The sequence below is a fragment of the Periplaneta americana genome, chromosome 10 (genome assembly GCF_040183065.1).
Source record: "Periplaneta americana isolate PAMFEO1 chromosome 10, P.americana_PAMFEO1_priV1, whole genome shotgun sequence".
Lineage (NCBI taxonomy): Eukaryota > Metazoa > Arthropoda > Insecta > Blattodea > Blattidae > Periplaneta > Periplaneta americana.
This window is the reverse complement of record NC_091126.1, coordinates 60,785,749-60,808,038: the sequence shown is the minus strand read 5'-3', so window position 1 is coordinate 60,808,038 and position 22,290 is coordinate 60,785,749. Positions and strand designations below refer to the sequence as shown.

The following is a 22,290-nucleotide window of genomic DNA, read 5'->3' as shown; positions in this document are numbered from 1 at the left end:
CGAATTTTGTATTACGTCATGTCCGTTAGGAGTCACACGACAGCTGAATTGTGGTGACACGTGACAGACCAGTAGTGAGCGATTTAATAGTCAGAGTGCACGGTGTCTCACAAGAGCAATGCCCAAGAAAATCGAGCCTTTTTGCGAGTGGTACATTACGATCCTTTCCGATGCCAACTGCAGTTTCGTGAAAATCATAGGAGCCTGCAAAAAATGTGATTTCGTTACTTCCAAGAAAGTCTTCTTCCCTGTACTTAATAAGACTGGTAAAGCTCGAATGGGATTAATTCCAGAGGAGAAGAAGGAAGCAAATCCACCCCAGCCACAAGCCGCACCACCTGAAATAATGATACAAATTAATCCCATCCGAGCTTCATCAGTCTTATTAAGTACACAGAAAATACCTTTCTTGGAAGTAACGAAACCACTTCTTTTGCAGGTTCTTTTATTTTCACTTAACTGTACTTGACATTCAAAAGTGACGTAATGTTCCCCTCCCAAAAAGGCTCGATTTACTTAAGCATTGCTGCTGTCAGACACCGTGCACTCTGACTATGAAATCGCTCACTACTGCTCTATCACCTGTCACCACAATGCAACTGTCGTGTGACTTCTGACGCACATAACGTCATTCAAAGTTCGTTTACAGAGATCGGAAACAACCCTCTGTATTTTCCCTCCATCGAGTAACAGTTTCAAGTATATCAGAGTTTTATTCCAGTTTGAGTAGGAAAACAATTTTTGTATTTCATAAAGTTTTCTAAATCGAGGTCTCCTTGAAATATCCTATTCGAATAGACATTGTGTCTTCAACCCTATACGTTACTCTGCATTTTCATTCACGCAGAAGATATGAATTTCTTCGTAACTGTTTAATGATGATACAGCACAATTCATAGTAGAAACTGTTCGATTATGTAATTTTCTTTGTTAGAGTGGGTTTTATTTCACTTTCAATCTCTGCCATGTAATCTGAGTTTACGTTCAAATTGACTTTATTGTAATTTTGAATTTATAGTCTAGTTGATTTACTTAATTTTTTGAAGTAATAAATTCCTCGGTGGCCACTGCATTATGGAAATCGATGCCAGTGTTCATATTTGAGTTTATTCTTATTGTTGATTACTTTTGTATCGTACAGTTCCCACATTTGAACCGTAGGACTCATTCTGAAAACTTTTACTTGAACACTGAAGTGCTCCAGCCTACAGAAATCAATTACACACTACACTCGGTTAACATCTAGAAGTGCTATTCATAGACATTTCGCTAGCCCGCGCTACGAGCGTGCTAAACTAGCCTCGGATATCGACTGGTTACTTGTACGGGATTCATATCATATATCATATCATATCATATCATATCATATCATATCATATCATATCATAACATATATCATATCATATCATATATCACATCATATCATATATCATATATCATATCATATTATATCTTATCATATCATATCTCGCTAACGCTGGTTTATGAATACGAAAAACGTTAGTTCGCTGATCATCCACCGGAAGCCCGCGCAAAGAATGTCTATGAATACGGCCCTTTATTTTTAAAAGTGAAAGGGTTAAATGGTTTCGTATGTGAGAAATTTTCATACTCAGGAAGGGAACCAAACCTGGAATCTCATGATTTGTAGCCACGAATGCTAACAACTAGTCCACTACACATTCCAATCTTCAACAGAGTAAATTCTCTTCAAAATATGTGACTGGTTCAATTTAAATCCTGTGCAAATTCAACCTCGCAAATTTCTAGCGCAATAATTAACAACAGATCCCAATTGGAAACAACGACAACCAAATTTCTTGGCTTAAGGTATGTATTAACGTTTGAAATGACGGTTTTTTTCACTAAAATTTTCTTTGTAATAATGTTAGCTGCAAAATCCTAGTACAGAGCATTGTATGCATAAACAGCAATAACTCAGTGAAAGAAATTTCAAAATTGAGTAATTTTTAGAAAATATATGGCATTTTGAAGAAATAGAATAATTTTTAATTAATTATTTTTTTTAAGGAATCAAAAAGTGAAATTGAAGTTTCTGATATATGGTTATGTTAGTCTACTTTCATATGTTGTCTGATAAATATCTTAAAAAGGTTGGTTAAAGAATGTAGATTTTCCTCCAAAACATTAATACATACCTTAAAAATCGATAATGTGTTAAATTGGACAAATCATATTAAAGAAATTACCCCCAAACTAAATTCAGCTTGTTTTGCTATTAGATCTATGCAAAAGATAGTAAATATCAATACCTTAAAAACAATATACTTTGCATACTTCCATTCGGTAACGAGTTTTGGAATAATATTCTGGGGAAATTCCATAGATAGTAACAGTATATTTCTATTACAAAAAAGAGTAATTAGAATAATAGTAGGTGCCAAATCTAGGGAATCTTGTAGGACTATTTAAAAAAAACTACAAATAATGCCCATGGCTTGTCAGTATATCTTTTCATTAATAGTCTTCCTCGTATGTAATCGTGAAAACTTTGTAACTAATTCAACAGATCATAGCATAAATACACGTCAAAAATGACTTTCATACTCCATCGCCAAGCCTATCATGCTGTCAAAAAGGAATGCGTTATATGGCAGTAAAAATTTTTAATAGCCTCCCTATCGATATAAAAAATTAAACTCAAAACATAAGATTATTTAGGGCCAAATTAAAGAAGTACCTAATTTCTCACGCCTTCTATTCTGTAGGTGAATTCATGACAATCAATAACACTTCATGAAATTGATTCTAAAACTATGTGTTGTACTAGTAGACTATATTGTAAATCTCGTCTGTATATATATTTCATGTAGACTGTGACTATAAATTAAGACTTTATAATAGTATTAAGTTTTTTTACTTGTTCCATATTCTAGCTGTAAAGCAATGTATGAATACCATGGATGTTAATAAATACAATACAATACAATACTAAGCCTTATGTTACAGAATCTGCATTTCATACAATCATTTTTAAAGGCATTGATACATAACATCACCTGTTGTTTATGCAACCAGCAGAGCCTTTGTGTATCTGTCTTGCATTCTACTAGGAAACCTACCGTATTCTATACTGCCATTTCGTATTCTATGGTAGTCTACCACAGCTTTACAACTCTGCTTAAGACAATGAGACGGAAAATAACATTAAATTTACAATGGCGAAACATCTGTGCTGTAGACGGGCTTCGAACTGTCTACCGTGTCTTCTATTCAGTGTCAGAACCGTGCCTTAATAGTAGCGGAGTTGACATAATAGAATATGAAAATGGAAATTTTATAACTCTGCAGAGCACTGTATTCTGTGTGCGGCGTTCTTTTTCCGAGTTCTATTCGCCGCATTTGTCCACTCGGAACGGAAAAGAGAATTGTGATTTTACGGTTCAGATATGTAAATGATTGTCTGCCCTGAATAAATTGCGATATCCCATAACGCCATCCCTCACGTACTGGGCCAGGTACACCTATCTTAACCACAGAGTAAATTACATTACAAAAAATTCGTACATACGCGGACTGGATCCCGGCATGCTGGATACCGACACTGTTTTGTATTCTGGGCGGAAACTGTTTAGACTCCGCGTTATAATTCCACTGACCTTTTCAGCGTTTACTCACTTTTCATGGAGCTGTCAATAAAAGACGTCGAAGCAGTAGATCGGCAACAGTAATATCTACTGGTAATAATACCGATTAATCAATATCCATTAAATACAAAACCAGCTAAATGTATAATTTTAGATATTGAGAAAAACGAGAAAATTTTATTGTGTATCTCAGTAACCATAAATAATGCAGTTCTTTTGTAATATAAGTTTACAAGCATACATTTTTTTCTATTAGAACCCAAATTGTCAATACATTCATTCAGTTAACTTAGCAGATAATGATGTTTTAATTGTACATTAAGCAGGGTTTGCAGCGGAGATTCTATTAAGCATTTGTAAAATTAAAGTTTCAACAGTATATTTTAGAGAAAGAAATAATGTGGTTATTTGTTATGCATTTTTTTTTTTCATAAAACAGTACTATTTTAACACTAAAAGTAACGTGTCGGTCATTCTGACCGATAAGCGTTTTGAAGGCTTCACATATTGCACGGGATTTATGTTAGCGCCTTTATATGGGTCTAGGAATTCTCGTAAGCGGAGATGTCGTCATTATACCTTCTTGTCACCGATTACATTTTAGTCACCAGCATTCTCGTCATCGATTAGATTTAATAATTTATTTATGTTTTATTGGAAAAATTAATGAGATTCAAATGTCATTGTAAGGCTATTTCCGTTATTACGCACATAAGTATTTGGCAAAAAATGTTTACATGTAAGGTGATGTTCTTACTAGCATATATTTTTTCTATTAGAACCCAAATTGTCAATACATTCATTCAATTAACTTAGCAGAAAATGTTTTAATTGTACATTAAGCAGGGTTTGCAGCGAAGTTTCTATTAAGTATTTGTAAAATTAAATTTACAACATACATTTTAAAGAAAGAAATAATGTGGTTAATTGTTATACATTTTTTCATAAATCAGTACTTTTTAACACTAAAAGTAACGTGTCGGTCATTCTGACCGGTAAGCGTTTTTAAGACTTCACAAATTGCACGGGATTTATGTTAGTGCCTTTATATATTTAATCACTTTTACATACGTACACTTTTTTTATGAAACTTGCCTAAAAAAATGAAATCTCTAGCACTCATGTGAAGAGAGGTATAAATATATTTCACCTAAAGGAACGCCACAGCTCATTTTTACCGGTAGCAGCTATAATTGTTGTAATGTCGAAATATGCACTAATGAATTTCTTACATTTGTCCTTGTTTTATTTCATAAATATGTAAATAAATAAATAAATAAACTTAATGTTGAAATGAGTACGCGTAAACTATACAGGGTGTTAAAAAGTATCCAATATTTTAGGAGGTGATAGTATGGATCAAAATAAGGAAATTATTTCGGAATATGTATTACGTCTTTCTCGTGTTAAATTTTACAGTACCTTGTTACATGTTTCGGCCTCCTATTGGTGTTCTTCAGAATAGCATACCGAAACATGTTAACCAGGTACGGTAAAATTTAACACGAGAAAGACATATAATACATATTCCGAAGTGATACAGTGTTAAAAGTTGTGTAATCAGGATGTATAAGAAAATTCTAATAAATATGGGTCCTACAACACATACTTTCTGAGATCTGAACGCTTGTTCATAGGAAGTGCTCAATGTGACGTCCATTCATGGCAATGCATTTCTCTGCCCTAAAATACAGCACACTAGCAGAAAATCATACCGTAATTGACACCCTTGGCATGGAATAATGATACGACACAAGGAATACTGAAAACAAAAGTTTGGTTGCGGATATGAGCGGGGTTCAGCAGAGATGATGATGTGAATTTTGGTAATCAGCATGTGTAGGCTGATGAAAATTTCCATGCAGTTGAAGAAACAAGACATCAGCACCGATTCTCAATCAACGTATGGGCAGGCGTTCTTGGTGTTAGAGTAATAGGGCCATACGTGCTACCATAGAGATTTGAAGGACTTTCTTATCAACGTATTTCCTGCCTTGCTGGGGAATGTGCCATGTCAGCATGTGCGTGAACACGTGGCGTTGACATTCCAGGACCACTGCATTGGTCGGGGAAGCCCCACATCTTGGCCTGCTCGTTCCCCAAACCTAAATCCTCTAGTCTTTTGGTTGTGTGGACACATGAAGGAACCAGGCCAATTTCAAAGAGTGCGTGATTCCTTACGCCAAAGGGCAGAGGAATGCATTGCCATGAAAGGATGTCAGATTGAGCACCTCCTATGAAGAAGTGTTCAGATCTCAGAAAGTGTGTGTTGTAGGACCCATGTTTATTAGACATTATTTTCTTGTTTTTATGCATACTAGCACCTCCTAAAATATTGAATACTTTTCTTAACACCTTGTATTTCAGAATTAAAGAATACATAAAAATATATCCAATCTTGAAATGAGTACGTGTAAATTGTTTGCTTCAGTTAGACCAAAATAATTTTTCTGCATCGATTAATAACACTGTAGAAATCTTGCTCAAGTGTACAAACGTGTTACATTACTAAGCGAAAACATGTGCGTCTCTACGAACCTTAAAACATGCAGTCTTATTGTTTTGTCGCTGCATTAGGTAGATTTTGATACGGAGTATTGTTACCAACTTCATGCATTAAGCAGGTTTTGCAGCCGAGCCTTACTTTTATACGCCTTTTTATATGGGAATATGGTAGAATTTGACACCCATAGTTACTACATTTAGCAGAGTATTTCTCAGAATACCTGATTTCGTATATAACTCAATTTCATCATGAACTGCAGAAAGCAGATTTTGAACCGGATCCCATCATTTATCTGTTAATGTAGAGTGTAAATGCATTTAGTACTCTATGATGGGACAAGAAATCTCTAACATAATGGATATCCGAAATTTTACAGAAATTTTTGCATTTTATAAAAACCTATAGACTTCCGTTTATAACTTTTTGGACCAATATAATTTTTAACACTCATAGTAATGTGAAACATCCCATCTGTAAACATATACACATATACATATATTTCATGTATTTCAAAAATATGTTTCAACATAGCAGATCAGAACACTCCACAGCCATAATAATTGACACTATGAAGAATCAGAATTTCTCTTCATCTAAGAAACCATCCTTAGAGCAATTACATTTTTCACTATTCTATACATGTGCCGGATGAGTTTTTTTATAATGCGTTTGGTGGTATTCGATTCCAGACTGGTCCTAGAATGTTCCGAATTCTCTCCTCTGATATTGAACACTTCCCATTCACTATGATTAAGCTACAATTCTGTCGAATTCAAGTCCGGTGACTGTGGCGGTCACTGCGTTTCGAATATCCTGCATCTTCATTTTGCTACATGTAGTCAGAGCATAATATTAGCATATGTTTACGGTAATTATTCGTATCCTGTTGTATAATGAACCTCTCCGTCTATAATTAGACGTTTTCAAGAAGAAATTGCGTGTCTGCATAAAATGGTTTAATAGTCATTTTTCTTCAGTGTTCCCTTTATTCTATGGAATTCAACAAATTCTCTCAAAGGAAACAAATACCAGACATTAACCGGTCCTCCACCATGATTAGATATCGGATTTATACAATCCTGATGCATCTTTTCAGGTCAACAACGGCCTGTAAATATTATTCTTAAGTTTTAATTTGTTTCAATTCTTGGTTTCTACAAAACTACAGTGTATCAAGGAATAAATACAACATGTGTTTCTAAAATGTTGACCTCTCGGAAATCTCCAAACGAACTTCTCATTCCCTCGCAGACCATTGACTACAACTTGTTTCTTCTTGTCTCTTTTTCGAACATATTTGTAGGATTACTCCAGGTACACAATATAATAGTATTAGAAGGAAGTATATGAAGATTAGAAAAATATTGATTTACTGAAATACTGAACTGTCTTGAAAATATATTATTGAACCATCTCATCATTAAAAATATTCCGCTAGATAGCAGTAGTGTGTTATGATCGGCTGTTCTATTGTTACCAATTGTGCCAACTATACAATCTTCATAATTGAACTTTATGGACGATTACTAGTCAAGCAGACTAATTTCATTTTTACTAAAACAGTTGCATTTCACTTCAATCATCAATGCATATTAAACAATCTCTGATACGTGACTATCCATAATCTCATGCAGCAGAATTTATAACATAACTTAAATAATATAAACAAGATAAATTATACAAAAGTTTTAATTAAGGATGAATCATTTTAAAAGGTACAGTTATTGAAAGTACACTGTTGGCAAACAAAGAAACAAATGCTAGGGAGGTGATAAAAACAAACAACTGCTAGTTAGGTGATAAAAATGCTAAGGATGTGATTTAAATTGTAAGATAAGCAGCCATGATTAGTTGAAACACGTCTTTCCGTACCGTTTTATTGGTCAAAAGCAGTATAATGTTGTAAAAGTGTAATAGTTACCATAAATTAATTGACGGACCAGCTGCCATTATTCTGAAAACCACTGACGGTCCGCGGACCATACATTGAGAAGCAATAAATACAACCTTTATACTTTGTCCATGAACCTTTGAGCCTCACTGTATATTTTCATTTCATGTAGTCTAGGTACTCGTACATTTTGATGACAGCAATCGCTTACGCTGGCTGTCTGTCTGTTGTATTTTTAATTGATGCCATACGTAAGCCAGAAACAAACACACACACTGGCGAAAGTACATTGAGATGACAGATATTTTATAGATCAAACGATTTCAATCAGTTATACTCTTTACTTCATGAAAGCAAATGGCCGAAATTTTAAACTCATTGTAGATATGTCTAGTCTACTGTCACGATTCTAGCTCCTTCGCTACCCGCTGCCTTTATTTTACATCTATCTGCATGCTAATTTTTTAAATATAAATACTCCTGACTTCTGATTCAGTTGTTTTACTATATTTCAAACAGGCAGAGAAAATATAAAAATATAGATACTTTGGTGGTTGAAATTATAAGAATTTTGACACCAGGTAGGCCTATATGAATGTTTGTCTTTATTCCAAATACCATCCCTACCACCCACTACAGTAAAGGCCATAGCCAAATTGTTAATGGAAGACTTCGAGCACAGAGCACTGGAGAACGCGCAGTTGAAACCAGCTCACTTCTACCGCTATGTAGATGACACTTTGGTCATCTAGCCTCATAGAGAAGCAAAACTTCAGGAATTCCAAGAACACCTGAACAATATCCACCCGAACATCCAGTTCACGAAAGAAGTAGAAAAAGACGGCTGTCTCCACTTCTTAGACATTCTCATCTTCAGGAAGTCGGATGGCACACTGGGTCAGAGCGTATACAGCAAACCAACACATAACGACTTACACCTGAATGGACATAGTTAGCATCACCCAGCACAGAAACGAACGGTCCTGTCGACTCTGCACAGGGCGACGGGGATTTCGGACCTAGAGAGGCTCCCTTATGAGATCCATGACCTACGCAAGACGTTCCAACAGAACAACTTCCGGCAACTGGGAAATCAGAAGGGTCTTTTCGGACAAACCACCCGCCGAGGATCAAGAGGAGACGAAGGGCATGGCATACATCTCGTTCTATGGCCCCATCTCGGACAAGATTAGCAGACTGCTAAGAAAACACGGGATTAAGACCATCTATGAGCCACCCACAAAGATTCACAACTTGTTGAGACCTGTTAAGGACTACGTTGACCTTGGGTTTAGGACACCTGGTATCTACAAAATACCTTGTGAGTGTGGGAAATACTACATTGGACAGACGGGACGCACCATCATGGAACGCTGCAAGGAACATCAAATCAGGATAAGACTATATTACTCCGATAAGCCTGCAGTAGCGCAATATAGCCTGGAAACGGACCACAAGATAGATTTCGGCACCACCGTCATCTTGGACAAGACATCAGGTTATTTGGACCTGGTCATCAAGAAAGCCATCGAAATCCAGTTAGATGGCAATAATTTCAACAGAGGTGGGGGCCTACAGCTGAGTACAGCATGGAAACCTGCCATCAACACTCTTCGACCACCAGCACACGGTAGGCAGTCGGGACTAGAAACTAGCTCCTGATTGGCCACCGCTTCGACCAACCAGAATGCGGCAGGCGGTCAGGATTAGAAACTAGCTCCTGATTGGCCCGCAGCGGGAAGCCCTATAGAGGTATATAAACCGGCTGTACATGGTCCCGTGACACTTCATTCCCTGAAGAAGTTGACAGAGCTAGTCATCGAAAGCTTGGAAATAAATATCCAACTCATCTGGCTGAGAACCGAGAAGAGTTATTCTACATCAAACGCCGGAAAAGTCTCAAGTCATACAGGCTGGGTTATCTTTCTACATGAACCTCCTGAATGCAAATCATGCTGATGAAGCTCAGAATGTTGAATCAGATGTTTCTTGTGGTGAACTAGATTTTGAATCAGTTCATTGTGTTCATGAAAATTTGTAACCTTTTTCAGTATGAGAGTATTTTCAATTTTTTTAATAAGCCGTCAATTTTTTTACTTATCATTCATCTTATACTGTTTCATTAACAACGTATAACTTTTGGTTTGAAGTCTTGTAATACAAAATTTAATTTGCAATGAAGATTTTTGGGTTTTTTCAAATCATGCCTTATCCAACTATGTTGTTTCCAAAGCTTTCCTTCTCCTAGGTATAGTCCAAAACACTTGCATTCTCTAATTTTACATTTCAATAAAAAACCTTGCTGAATAAAGTAAGCTGATGAGCTCTTATTTCTGACCTATATACTATAACATATTTATTTTAAAGGGTGCAAAAATCCTATTTTAACATAAAAAATTCGAAAAATGTTTTTCTTGATTTGTGAAAAATATTAAAAGTAGATAAGTCAAGTTTCGGAACAATATGACTCATATCACACATTACGTACTATTCTAGTATGTTTAGTTTCCTGTTTTTCTATTCAGTGTGTAGAATTTCTATATCCGTCTCTATATTGCTGTAGGTGTTGCTGGTGTTGGTGATGTATTCTGCACAGGTGGATGTATTGTGTGATTTGATTATGGTTGCGATGTGTTCGTTCCACCTACGCAAAAACACATCAACACCATCCACACATATAGCATTACATAGACAGACATGGAAAATCTACACGATGAACCGAAAGGCAGGAAATTAAACATGCTAGAACACCACAAATTGTACCTATAGACATACAGAAACACATTCAAAAGACATCCTCAACACTCAAATTAATTTCGGAACTAACACTCTTTTCGACATAACATTACCAATCCTAAGACCCAAACACATCCCTCACTCCTCCTTCCTACTACACCACTAACATAAGACAAAAAGCAAGAAAAAATATCAAAAAAGTCCAAGATTTTGTTTAAATTTGATAATCGCGTGTAATTCATCACCGAAACCAACCACTAGATGAGGTAACATAATAGTTTTTTTTTCATTTAACACTGAAGGTCTAAAAGTTTTAATTTAACATGTTTAACATACTATTATTATTATTATTATTATTATTATTATTATTATTATTATTATCATTATTATAATTACAGGAGATGTGATGTATTATTGATTACACGTGCATAGTAACCAAGGCCTAATATCCTTCTCGCAGGATATATCTTACAGGTGTCCAGTATTGTTGATTTAAGTATGTTGAGCAACTGCTGCTTTGCTTGCAGGACGTCCGTGTGTTCTACTGTGGACTTTGGTACTAATTTTGTTACTGAAATGACAATATGTCTGATGGTGACTCTATTTGCCAGAGGTGTTTGAGCTCTTGTGCTAGATGTTGACATTTGCTGATTTCGTTATTACGTGAATTGTGAAGGTTATGGCTTAGTGAAACTGCAATGTCTATTTAACTGAGCTTCCTTACGGTATGTTGAGAATGGTTATGTAAATTTTAGTGGGAGCACCGCGATATCTGTCAAAATTTTGCTATCCCAATAAAATGTATATTTGATTTCTAAACCTGCCGAATGTCGACAATTTTAATTTTGACTTGTTTCCCTGGGTAGGCCCATGTCCCTTGCGAGATGATGGTGGAGTATTTCTATAACATTTTTACATCTATATTTAAAAGAAAATAGAAATAATGTGAAAACATTGAAATTTGGTACCGTAGTTTCCCCTAACTATGGTCCACATTTGTCACATTTTTCTTTGTATATTCAATTTTATTCATCTAGATTAAGTAAATTTTGGCTTCGGACTCTTGTAAGTGTATATTAAATAAATATTGACATGTGTGTATGAAATTATTTAATTGCAAGTGTTAAAAAAATAATAAGCATTGATACATAGTTGTATTCTGAGTTGCCCAACTATGGTCCACTCATATATTCATGTTTGAAAGCATGAATTAACTACAGATGTAGCTGTAATTATTCGTAAATCAATACATTGAGTTTCTAATTTAAGGGAAGAAATACAGGGACATCATTTTATTTTTACTTCAATTTTTATTTTACCTGAGTTTTTGAATGTACTTCACTCCCACCCCTTCCACACAGATCCAAGACCGCATATAGTAGCCTTACGGTCATAGTAAACAGTACGTTCCAAAAATATGTTCGCGTTTTCCAGTGACGAAAGAGCTTTCAATATTGAATCATTTTCGCACAGGTACTGTCGTCCATTTGCCTACGTCGTATACCGGTTTCCCCCACCAGTTTTATTCGCCAGCTAGTGGCTGGGCTGTCTTAGCTCTCTTCTGAAAACATTAATTTCTGTTAGGAATTGGACGTCTACGTACTATCATACAACTGTTTAAAATAACTTAAATAAAAGGGCCTCGTTAAGTAATTAACTGTCACGTAATTACCTCCATTTCTACGACCCTACGACATAACCACTTGGACGGACAGTAGATAGTATGTCTGGGTAATTTTATCTTTTCGGATCGGGCAGAAGTGAATATTGAATTTACAGTACGTAAGGTACTCTTTTATAGAGTAGGTACAGAATTATTTCAACATGAGTTACTAGCACGAAGAACGAAACTGGTAATTGGGATTAGGTACAATAGTCTATAGTGCGATAATATGCACATTAGAACTGAAGCCTGTATCGAAATGAACGGCCACCATTTTCAAAAATGTGTTTAAATATCCATATTATGATTATTTTTCAGTTTAACTTCATTCTCTATATTGTACGCTAATGTGCTGTAGGCAGTGTAATACAGACGTGGACAAATTATTAGCAAAATTGAAGATTTTTATTATATATTTTTACAAAATATGATTCTTCAATTTAGACTACAGTTGACATTTTTGTGTATTTCCAAATTATTAGCAACATTGAAGATTTGTATTGTATATTTTTCAAAATTTAACTCCTCAATTTGGACTACATTTGATATTTTTGCATATTTACAAATTATTAGCAAAACTGAAGATTTTTATTGTATATTTTTACAAAATTCGATTCTTCAATTTGGACTACAGTTGACATTTTGGATATTTCCAAATTATTAGCAAAACTGAAGACTTTTGTTTTACATTTTTACAAAATCTGACTCTTCAATGCAGTTGACATTTTTGCTAATTTACAAATTATGAGCAAAATTGAAGATTTTTATTATATATTTTTACAAAACGTGACTCTTCAATTTAAACTACAGTTGACATTTTTGCACATTTCTGTCTACTGTAATGATGGACATATCCAAAATTGTCAACTGTAGTCTAAATTGAAAAGTCAAATTTTGTAAACAAAATATCATAAAAATCGTCAATTTTGTTAATAATTTTTCCACGTCTGTATATACTGCATAATGAATACGTCCACATGGACAGCTCAGTTCGTGAGTAAAAACACTCATTGTTAATACTGTACTGTATTTTGATTAAACAAAAACCTAATGAAAATTATCAAACTCAAAAGCGCAATATTTCCTAGTTTACGTAAATGGATGAACTACTTTTCTTCCCTCCTATACCTAGTAAAGTGATTTGCTTGTACTGTATATTACGCCAGTATCATCGAACTCCAGTCGTGGAAGGGGTAGCAAACGGCGTTGAATCAGAGGTATAGGCAAGCTAATATTAAAAATGTTAGTAAAAATAAAATGATGTCCCTGTATAATCTAGCACAGAAATATTAAAAATAAATGAAAAGCACATAGATTATTTTTATTAGTACACATTGCATAAACACGCAATAAACAAGTGAAATCTGAAAGTCATTTTCCTGCAATAATGAACAACTACACTCACCGGCAAAAATACCGGGCCACTTAAAGTTTCTCAATTTTTTTTATGAGGTGAGAATCAGAAAACCCATTATGAAATGAAGAAAACATTGCTTCGCAGAAAAAAAAAATCTTCTTTATTATCACTTGTGCTATTATTTTCAACGCCAAACAATGGATATAATTAAAAGGTGTAAAAACTTTCCAATTTTTGTTTCAATTTTCTTCCAAATGTTCAATGATGGTGCTGGAGCAATTCTGGGCATTTAGCTGGTTCTGGAATTCAGCCCACATTCATCCAGACGTCTGCTTACAGTTCTCTCACTCACGTTAACTTGTCCTATTTTCTGGAAGGCTCTTCTGGTCCCAAGAACTGCAGCCACAAAAAAAAAAACGCTGACTATTCCCATCTGCTATCATTACAATCATTTTGCTGAATCGGTAGGACTTAGTGACATTTGTATACAATGAAGTACTCCAATACTGCCTCAAGAGAGCTTACCAGTCTGTAGACTTCTTCATCATAGCTTGAAATGAGTCCGAGAAGTTTAGACACAATATATCAAGAAGAACGAATCTCCTTTTCAGATCATTGTTGGCTATTACGTATTCAGTCTTATATTGTTACGTAACACAAAACAAATGAATAACTAAATGAACCTCAGCACACCTACAATTATTTAAAAAATCCTACAATTTTCATAAATGTTTAATGAAATGTAGTTGGCCCGATTTTTTTTTGCCCGTGAGTGTATATTAAAGAACAAAAGTACGGTATCAAAATAAACTAACACATTCTTAGCAAAATATTATGCACATAAATTCACTGATAATGTTTATTTACCATACTGAGAACTATATTAGTAGGCTTATTTCGATCCTTTGAATCTCCACTTCTCTTGTAATTCTGAAATTGAAAATGGATCTCTCTTTTTCGAGACGCATATGGGGTCTTCAATTTGTTTTATTATGTTTTCCTTTCTATAGAATAAAATGTCTTCCATTTCTCGCCAACTCAGTAATTGCCGCTTCTTACTATACATGAAACAACAGCTCCATTGTTCTTCACTTACAAAACTTTCCCTGGCCACAATTCCTCCTCATAAGTAACTACCATACATCTATGTGCCTTTAGCATTATTTTAAGAGATTTCGTCTTCTTTTCCACATCCGACTCACTGTCTGTAAATATGGAGAGTACACCGGAAACATTATAATCTGTATCCAATTCAATTTCATCGCTCTCATAGTCACTTACTGGGACGGTTGTTTTCCTTCTTCCCTGAAGTTTTCGTTTTACCGGACCATCATTCGTGCTAGTACCATTGATGCTGGAACAGCCTGTTTCTTTATTTACTGGACTATAATGTTAAATGGTATTTTAGAATATACTGAGATACCGTATTTGCAGAAGTAAATAATCAAATTCTTAACATTTCATTAAAACAAATATTTCAAAATGAAATACAACTATGGTCCACGAAAAGTTGTGGTATATAGTTGAGGACTAACTTCTAGCCTTGAGGTTAAACATTTTTCACGCAGAGTCCTTAACCTCTGCCAGTCTAATTATTACGTGAAAGTAAACACTATATAGCCAGGTTTAATTGTACAAACAATCATATATCTATAATTTACCAGTTCTACAGAGGAGAGCTTAATAAAACAGACAAACACAAACTGAATGCTTTCGTGTCTTCACACATTCAATAGAACGATGCACACTGACCTTGTTAACCCTAGGATGCATGAGCTACTTTTCCTACACATTTACATAACATGGGTCCATTGGAACCGTATGCTATTTAATGCGGAATTACACATAAAATGGAATAATATTAATCTATTATTTAATTTAATTTGAATTTAGGAGTTTTAATTGTGGAAAATAATATAAAATTTTATAACTAAGTAACATGTGAATATACAAACATATATTATATTCATTTATTTCTACGATAATTTAATGTAGGTTCGTAAAGTTTTTTCTGTGGACAAAGGAAATAATATAGTTTTATAACTAAGTAGCGAGTGAAAATAATTTCTTGTTGCAACACAAACACATATATTTATATAAGATAATAATATAATGTATCCACGAGATAGAAGAAGAAGAAACAGTAAGGAATAACCACACAAGTACAGATATATCTTATCAGTCTTTACACTTACTACACTCGACTGTACTATAGTAAAGTAAAGTAAATCTATGGCGCTACAGCCCATGAAGTGCTAAGACCGGCCAGCCGGCTGCCGTCCTCATGTCCACATGCCGAAGCAGAGGTCGACGATCATCCAACCAGAATGGAGGTATCGTGTGGTTATCACAATGATCCTCACAGCATAACCGGATTTTCGCTACCTATCGTATCTCTCCAAGTGCATCACGATGCTGGATGGGCACCGATCCCATACACTGGCCGAAATTTTATGAGAAAATTTCTTCCCCCACAAGGATTCAAACCAGCGTGCATTCCGTAACGCGAGTCCTAGGCAGGATGCCTTAGATCATGACGCTACGGCGACTGTACTATGGTCCTGACAAACATAATTTATACACATAGCAGATAGATTTGGTATTTCTATCTGTCACTGTAGGACATAGGAAACATCTCCTGTTCTTGCTTTGATGGTTGCCACCACTGTTACTGCTACTTTGCACACTAGTACCTAGGTTAGTGATGAACTTTTCCATGTCCACATAAATCGACTTACGCAGACGGGATTGAATGATCTTCTAATTATGTATGGTTGGGCCATTTTCATTGACATCTCTTTGATGAATAGTCTCCTCTTGTGTAAAGGTCCTTTTATGGTACATGGGGTGCTGGGTACAATACAGAATGAATGCAATTACGTCCAAAATGTTACACCAAAGCTCCATGGGCCAGCGTTTGGTTTGCATTTTACAAGTATAATTGTGCACTTCCTGATCCATTACATCAACACCACCCTTAGTGCCATTATAGAATTTTACAATCTCAGGTTTCTTTTTGGGTGATGTTCGTGAACAGCATTGTCATGGTACTTAGCAGAATAGCGCATTTGTTTTTCTTTGGGCAAAAACTAACTATTGTCATGTCCTTGTGAAATATAAATACACTTTTGTTCACTGATCTATTTTGCATTGGATTTCGTTTCCTTTGGAATGTCTCTATTGTTTTATCTAATTGATCCCACTTATTGCCACTTTCTTCTCCAATATATATTGCGCCAAAGGTGCACTTATAAAATAATTGTCCATGGTGATATTTCGGCCTGTACCAAGTTCAGAGCGATTTAGAAGCTTCAGAATATTGAGAGCCAAATCCTTCTGTGGCGGTTCTCCGGTTTTTTTTTCCCTGTATACAAAATCCCATGAATGGCATAACCAGTTTCTGCTTCACACATCCACAGTATTTTGATCTCGTATTTCGCTGGCTACTTTGGCATATGTATTGTACAAAACTACAACGGCCTCTGAACGAAACCAGCTGTTCATCTATTGTGACATTTGGTTGTGGGACCATTACTTTTCTGCACTGTTCCGTAAATATTTGCCACACATAAGAAATAAAAACAAGTTTATCTGTTTGTAATCTAACTTTCCGTGTTCTCATACCATCGAAATTTAAAAATCTTCTCATACTTCAAAATGATTCACAGACATTGTAGGTCCATATCAGTGGTCGTCATCACTCGCTGAAATGAGTGAAGGGTAAGTGGAGCAACGTTTTTTCCCCGTCATGCAGCAGGAAGAGGTAGAGAGCATACCCGCCAGCAGCTGTGAATACACCATAGTGCAGTGTCTCCTCCGCGGGTAAGATGCTAGCCCGAGGGTGCAGTGTGCTGATGACCGCTGCTCTATATAATGGATTGAAAAATTTACCAAGAAAAAGTTCTTTTATTGGAATATCTCAAGATTTGTCTGCTCTCATGTGCAACAAAATTCCAAAAAAGCAACCATTACATCTATTGCTATTTCTTACCATTTTATTTTCTTCAGTAGGTAAAATCTTTTTGCTTCTAAGTTGGTATATCTCACAGTTTCATCCAAAATACTCTGTGAGATAAATAAATCCCAGGCACCTCTGAGAGTAGCAGTTCCTATACCCCTTGAAGGACCTGATACAAATCTTACAGTGTTGTGGACAGGAGGCTTACTCTGAGCAGGAGTTTCTGTCCTCCATGTCATCTACTAATGTGTTTTGATTGTCGACCTGGTGTGAAATAGGCATCCAGCTTTCATCTTCTTTCTCACATAATCACTATCCAGTTCTGCAGAAGAAACTTCATCTTCATCCGGAGTATTGTCATCATTTGCTGGAGATATATATTCCTCATCATCGTCGAATTTCAATTTCCAAGTGCTGCAATCTTGCCAATTGATGAAAATATGTTCTTGTAGTTCATAGGTTTCTGTTTAGATGGCAGACGACAATAATTCTTACGGTAATAAAATAATTTAATGCAACGGGTCTATTGGACCCATGCTATGTAAAAGTGTAGTATATATGAACACGAATAAAAAACATATATAAAATAAATGAATAAAATACCAAATTTGCTACAGATGTATAAAGGAAGTAACAAGAGTAGCATACCTAGTGGGCAGAGTCACAATGTGAATTAGTTATTTAGATAATAATTATTAAATATTCCGCCAGATCCAATGGACCCATGTTATGCATCCTAGGGTTAAGCATCCATATCATTGCAACGTGTAATGGTAGATAGAAGCATCTATGGGGAACATAATTCCATCACAGTGGCGCCTTAAATGGCAAACACCGAACTTTTGGGGGACTAAGTAGTAGGCCTACATAATGCGTTTTGGACCATAGTTGGGTGCCTGGACCATAGTTACGGGAAATTACGGTACTTTAAAGTAAATGTGAATTATGAAGTTTGTTCCTACAACCAGGCGATAACTATTATTATTATTATTATTATTATTATTATTATTATTATTATTATTATCATTATTATTATTATTATTATCATTATTATTATTATTATTATTATTATTATTATTATCGTTCTTGAAATTATTATTACTGTCACTTTTGTTAACAATATTGTTATTATTATTTCCGTTGTTATTACTGTTGTATATACCATTAATATTGTTATTTTTACTACAATTTTTTTCTTATTATCTTCGTTACTTTAATTATTATTGTAATCATAATTATTGTCTTTATTATTGTCGTCGTTTATGTCATTTTTATAACTTTTAATCGCATAATTAATATTATTGTTATTACTATTTTGTCATTATTACTTTCGTTATTATTATTATTAATATTGCCTTTTCCATTAATACTATTGTTGCTCTTGTAGTTAGTAATAATACTCTAATGATTAATTGCTTTAGTTATTGTTATATTATTATTATTATTATTATTATTATTATTATTATTATTAAAATTTTGAAAGCTAGTAGCAATATTTTGAGCTGCTGAGCGTGTATGTTCACGGGACTTCATAATGATAATATAGTCGGCATATCACAATAACAGTTCCTAAGTCAACACAGGATGGACACAATGAAAGTGAAATGAACACGTTCCCTATGGAAGTCCAGTAAATCTCTGTTACTGACAGAGAATTGAACTGAGCTCTAATTCACTTCCACCCTGAACCGCTACCACAACGGAAGTCATGCTCAATTATTCTCTTACTTCGCTGACAGTACGTTCAGAGCACCAAACACGTAGACACAACATTTTTGGTATAAAAATAAGGCAGAAAGCACATTGAAGGACAAAGGGATTGTAATTAACGAAGAAGATTATATGAAAATTGAGTCCTTCACTTCTATAAGCTGTAGAATACGAACTCGAAAAGCAAAAGAAATGTTCGCATAAAAAATTACTGAAATGCATACCGAGTAAGTAAATTGAAATGGTCTCATGCATTCCAAAGCTGAGATGCAGATACTACAGGCCTATTTTTTATAGTTTCTTTAGATTATCGTTAAAGTGGTTACTAGATTTCAGAATATAAGTAATATAAGTCGTTAAGTTAATGGAGAGTGTAAAGCATATCCCGCATATTTAAAAACTACATTGCAAAAAATATTAAGAACGTGTTCAGATTATTATTCTTTGAGACTATGGTGTTAAAAATTGGACAGTATATAAGTTTTAAGAGAAATTTTACAAAAAATTTAATAGTTATATATAATAAAAATAATATAATACAGTTGTATGAACACTTCTTAATGATTGAATAAAATTAATAAAATCGGTTAAAAACCATACATGTTTCGGAGGAATGCTCCTCCATCTTCAGTGGCAGTACCACGACGCTGGTAAAGATGTTCGACCGCGTAAGGAGTCTTCCTTAAGCTACGTTACGCGGTCGAACATCTGTACCAGCGTTGTGGTACTACCACTGAAGATGGAGGAGCATTCCTCCGAAACATGTATGGTTTTTAACCGATTTTATTAATTTTATCCAATCATTAAAAAGTGTTCATATAACTGTATTATATTATTTTTATTATATATAACTATCTCACTCATGAACACTGTTGCATTTAACCTAATTTATGTAATTTAATAAAATTTAATATTTAAAATTCATGGCCTATATAAGAATAAATTTCTGAAATAACAAGTAACAAGGAAACACGCTATAGAATTTAATAAGAAACTTTTCATTGGTCAGTTTTTTGGCATTGTTATAGTAACAAATGCATATTTTTTGTCACGTTTACTCAAGCTACTGACAATAAGAGACCTTTAAATTAGTTGGAATTTTCAGACTATCTGCTTCTAATATCGCTTGCTAAATGTTATAGGGTGTATGTAGTAATATTATAACTTTTATTCAACAATATTGAGACTTTTATTTCTAAGTTCAATCACACACCCGTCAACAATGGGTATTATTATTATTATTATTATTATTATTATTATTATTATTATTGTTATTATTATTATTATTATTATTATTATTATTATTATTATTATTATTATTATCTGCAATTCAGGCTATTATTTCGTTAACATCAGAGAACAGGCCAGAGAGAGAAAAATCTATACCAAAATTAAGTTTCTACAAAAGTAGATAAACGTTGTTGCTTCAAAATGAATACTTTCTCTTTGTAGATTGGAAGGAAATGAAAATTCAGACTTCTTGATAAAGAAGGGAACCACAAGCCAAAAAATATTTCATTGTAGGATTTTGTAATATTCAGCAAAAATATTAATAATTATTATTTATTAAAAGTGGATGATACTAAATATTAATAACAAGTTTAGTGAAAATAAATCTTGTTGCGAAATGAAAAACATTATACATTTGATTCCTAATTACTCAAAAAGAACAGCAGTGGCTATCTTCAGACTAACATCTGGACATACTTGATGGCAGTGCAAGTTTTCAGAATTGTAATTTATATATGAACATACATCACCACACTCAGATTTTCATGAACTGTTTATTTGGATGTTTTAGTATATTGAAAAAAATGTTTTTGAAATTTGTTAAATTTTAGAGACATTATAGGAGAAAATGTACTGAAAATCTTTAAAAAAAAAATGTAGGAACGAGGGAAAAATTATTTCTCAGTCAGAAAATAAAGTAAAGGAAAACTACTATTTCAGCATAAAGCAAAGTGTGTGTTTATGAGCTCTAAAAATATTAGCTGTCTAGGGCCCGATTGTATAAACCATTTAATCTTGGATCAGAGGTTAAATTGATCCTTGTTTCAGCTGAACTTGGAATTTTGTGTTGTATAAAGTCTAATCTGAGATTAATTTGTCTCAAACTAAAGTCAACTTTGACTGAAGAAATTTCTCCGATTAAGTTAGATGATCCAAGTTCAGTTATTTCTTCTCTGTTTGAAATATACGAGTGACAGATTGTGCAAATAAAATATCCATTATTATTAATATTAATAGATATGTTAGGTACATTTATAAATATTTCTTTCAATTTCTTGCCTTAATACACAAACATTCTTATATTTTATAAGGCTCTATCGTGTTCAGCAGTATCAAATAACATAACCTATAATTATATTACGTTTATAACAACCATTAATTATTAATGGATATGATAGGTACATTCATAAATGTTCAATTAACTGTATTACTAAACGAAAATTGTCGTTTTGTAAAGCTTTATTATGTTTAGCAGTATCAAACACCATAACATGATAACAACTTGGAGAACAGTCAACCTTCTTCTTATTGTCCGCCATTATTTACATTGCAAAAAAAAAACAGTATCTCCAACAGAGTGTACGGAAAGTCGCGAAAAAGTAGTTGTAAAGTCGCTAGATTTCTCATTATCAACAAAGAAAGATTAAATTTTGCCACTATGGGGTATTAAAAAGGTCACTAAATCCCTATTTAAGCAATATAAAAGTTAAAAGAAATTGTTGTTGAAAAAGAGTTAAAATCGCTAGATTGGCAACACTGAACAAACCTGTATAACATGGTCCGCGCATCACGTATTTCACATGTTTATGCGATGTTGCCAAATCCTTTTCACATGAACTTAGATTGCATTT

The 22,290-nt window shown here is 34.1% G+C and overlaps 1 protein-coding gene across 1 annotated transcript in view; it reads left to right on the top strand.

The window, feature by feature from the left end:
* The window catches only part of LOC138707726 (uncharacterized), a 576,458-nt gene that overhangs the window by 483,884 nt on the left and 70,284 nt on the right, over positions 1-22,290 (top strand). The gene's annotated exons all lie outside the window — the stretch shown is intronic.